The 3,795-nt window shown below is 48.9% G+C and overlaps 1 protein-coding gene across 12 annotated transcripts in view; it reads left to right on the plus strand.

Annotated features, from left to right (window-relative positions):
* The window catches only part of LOC144302548 (uncharacterized), a 236,493-nt gene extending 232,988 nt beyond the window's left edge, over positions 1–3,505 (plus strand). For 3 of the 12 annotated variants that reach the window (XR_013369525.1, XR_013369526.1, XR_013369535.1), the window contains one exon: positions 1,389–3,498. The gene's annotated coding sequence lies outside the window, so the exon portion shown is untranslated. Of the gene's footprint in view, positions 1–1,388 lie in introns of all 12 variants that reach the window. The other 9 variants (XR_013369543.1, XR_013369542.1, XR_013369534.1 and 6 more) reach the window with 7 other exon arrangements.
* The last annotated feature ends 290 nt before the right edge of the window (positions 3,506–3,795 follow it).

The following is a 3,795-nucleotide window of genomic DNA, read 5'->3' on the forward strand; positions in this document are numbered from 1 at the left end:
GTTCCATATTAGAATGAGAACAAAGCTTAATGCCCTTGAAAGCCCCATATCAGAATGTAAACAGAATTTGAGAAATTCCTCCCCCCCCCTTCTAAAAATCCCCTAGACCAGCCCATAAAACTAATCTGGAACCCACCTCAGGGTCCAAGTCCCTGCTCCGCTGTGTGGGGTATACTTGGACCCATCTCGAGCTTGTAATACCCTCGTGTGTTTGCATTGGTGTTGGCTCCTTGGTGGTTTCTCAGATACTAATCTTGGGCACAACATTTGGGGGCTCCTCCGGGATCCGAGAAACCCCCAGTACCCTATCCGGAGGGTCCCATGCGTGGTGAGTGCCCTCAACTTTTTCCACCTTTTGTGTGCATATTCTCTGAAAGCTCTAAACTGTACTTTTACCTGTAGGAATTCCAATCTGTATTGGGTCGACATTGGCTTAGGCGGACACGCTGGCGGGCCGTCCACTGGGGGTCTTGAGGAGACGTCCCTTGTCCCTGCCTGGAGGATGGGGTCCTCGTCTGTAAGGGAGACGGGGTCCTCGTCTGTAAGGGGGACGGGGTACTCGTCTATAAGGAGGGTGGGCTGCCAGCCCTTTGGGTTACTTTCCGTTTTGTTTCCGCCTGCACTGGAACGTTTGTCTGTGTTACTGTGTCCTTGTTAACTGTGCATTTGTCTTTGTTACTGTGTCTTTTTTAACTGTCATAACTATTTACATAAGGAGAGGGAGATTTCAAACTTACTGCATGTCAGAATGGCTGACCTTTAAGGTGGGATGGCCCCGAGAAGGAACTTTCCACCCACCTATTATCTTACAGGTTAAGGCCGTCATCTTCAGGGACAAAACTGATGGCCACCCTGACCAGGTGCCCTACATCCTGATCTGGCAGGACATGATCAAGAATCCCCCCCTCTTTGGCTAAAACCATTTTTACACACCAAAGCATGACCCACCAAGATTCTAGCCCTGCAGAAAGCCAAGGAGACCAACTCTACGCCCCAAGTGCCCCTTTATCCGGTCTTCCAGTATTCCTCCCTGGAGGACCTGATAATCTCGCCACCCTACTGGGCACCCCTTCCCCCATGCACCCCTCATTTGGAGGCTCCAGGGGCTGCAGAAAGGGCGCCACCCCTCCCTCCCTGTGCATGGGCCAGCAGCGGGGACACGTGGTGGGACGCACTGGGTGGCCCCACCTCCAAATGCAGGGCCTAGGGACTCCACCACCCTTCCTCTCTGCACCATGGGGTCCCCCCAACGAGACTGGCTGACAGCTAATGTTATATTGGCTGTTCTCCACCAGTGATTTATATAATTGGAAAACCCAAATTGCAAAGTTCTCTGATAGTCTGAGAGATCTAATCTGGCTTTTAGATACTGTTCTTTTTACCCACAGCCTACTTGGGATGACTGCCAACAGCTCTTGCAGGTTCTCTTCACCACCAAAGAGAGGGAACAAATTTAGGTGGAAGCCCTGAAGTCTGTCCTGAGAGAGGACAGACAGCCAACTCAAAGTCCACACCTCATAAATGCTGCCTTCCCCTTATCCCATTCTACCTGGGACTACAACTCAGCTGAAGGTAAGGAGAGACTCCAGGTCCATCACCAGATTCTAATGTCAGGTCTCCAGGCTGCTGCACGCAAGCCTACCCATCTGGCCAAGGTCTATGATGTGAGACAGGGTAAGGATGAGAGTACAACAGCCTTCTTAGAGAGAAGTGCTTGCATGGCTGGTGGAGGGCCTCAGACTCCAGCATCGTCCTGCCAGAGGAACTAGGACGGAGAGTCCGACCAAAATGCATCGGAGTACTCATATGGGAACAAGGAAGATGGAAGACCTCATATGACATGCAAAGATCACTATTAAAGACTCTCAAGCAAAGATCAAGCAGATTGTGGTAAGCTGCCATGCATGCCAATTAACTAATGCCACCTCCCATGGATCTAACCTGGGTACCCAGCTCCTAGGGGACCGCCCAGGAGCCTACTGGGAAGTGGACTTCACCGAGGTAAAACCTGGAAAATACGGATACAGGTGTTTACTAGTGTTTGTAGATACTTTTCCAGGGTGGACAGAGGCATTTCCTACCAAACATGAAACAGCACAGACCATGACCAAGAAACTGCTGGAAGACATCTTACCGAGGTATGGTTTTCCTGTTAAGATTGGATAGGATAATGGACCAGGATTCATCTCTAAGGTAACACGGGGAGTGGCACTAGTACTTGGGGCAGATTGGAAATTACATTGTGCATATAGGCCCCAGAGCTCAGGACAGGTAGAGAGGATGGATGAACAGAACATTAAAGGAGACCTTAACTAAATTAGCCCTGGAGACTGGCGGGGACTGGGTGACTCTCCTCCCCTTCACCCTATATAGTGTGAGGAATTCCCCATGTAAGATGACTGACTCCCTACGAGATCATGGTCGGTCTTCCTCCACCTATTATCCCCAATTTAAAACCTAAGGTGCTTGCTGAATTTGATGATCACCAACTTCTTTTCTCCCTCCAAAAGTTACAATGAACCCATGAGCAGGTGTGGCCTAAGCTGAGGGCCCTCTACGAGACTGGGCCACCCCCTGACCCCCATCGATATCGACCAGGAGATTGGGTGTATGTGAGAAGACATCAACAGCAGATACTTCAGCCTCGCTGGAAGGGACCCTACATCATGATCCTGACCACTCCCACCGCTCTCAAGGTTGACGAGATTACTCCCTGGGTCCACTACACCCACATCGGGCCAGCTGATCCACACGCCGTTCTCAAGGACTTTGTTCCAGAATGGAAATGCCAACCAGACAAGGACAATCCCCTAAAGCTAAGACTGTGCCATTCGCACTTATTTCCCACCTCCAAGACTCCCTAGTCTGAGGTTGTCCTTCAAAATAGAAGGGGATTAGACTTAGTCTTCTTACAACAAGGGGTGGGGGCGGTTATGTGCTGCCTTAAACGTAGAATGTTGCTTCTTCACTGGGATGTAAACGGGAGCAAGAACAGCAAAAAGGTTGGTTTGAATCTGGTTTAATCATTCCCCCTGGCTCACTCTGAGAGCAACCTGGACCCATGATTGGGTCCTTCCTTAGGTTCCTCTGAGAGGGGGAAATGTGGAGGCGGAGAAAATTAAGACCATTCCACCTTAAGTTAGCGTTAGCACAAGTACAGCCATCCCAGGCCCCTGTGAATAAGAGCTGAAATTTACCTTGCTTCAGTTACAGGAAAAAAATAGCTTACAGTTTAATGCCCTAGAAAGCCCCATATTAGAATGAGAACAGAGCTCAAGCCAGTGGCAGGAAGCCCCATATTAGAATGAGAACAGAGCTTAATGTCCTTGAAAGCCCCATATCAGAATGTAAACAGAACTTGAGAAATTCCTCCACCCCTTCTGGAGGTCCCCTAGACCAGCCCATAATACTAATATGGAACCCACCTCAGGGTCCAAGTCCCTGCTCTGCTTGTAAATAAAACCTCGTGTGTTTGCATTGGTGTTGGCTCCTTGGTGGTTTCTCGGATATGTAATCTTGGGCACAACACTGTTCATACCCTTATATAGGCTTCCAAACTGTATCTCGATTGACCTCTGTGACCAGTGGCATACAACATAAATTACTGTTGTGTCATTTCCAATGTTAACTCATAAAAAACAATGTATCCACTGTCTTCGTCATGGATCATTTTCTCTGGGGAAACCAGTGACCAGTCCTAAGAACACTCTAGAGAGTCTCCTATGATAAAGAACTGAAGGCTTTTACCAAAATCCATGTGAATGAGCCATCCTGTAAATGAATTCTCCTATTCCC

Source organism: Canis aureus, chromosome 2 (genome assembly GCF_053574225.1).
Source record: "Canis aureus isolate CA01 chromosome 2, VMU_Caureus_v.1.0, whole genome shotgun sequence".
Classification (NCBI taxonomy): domain Eukaryota; kingdom Metazoa; phylum Chordata; class Mammalia; order Carnivora; family Canidae; genus Canis; species Canis aureus.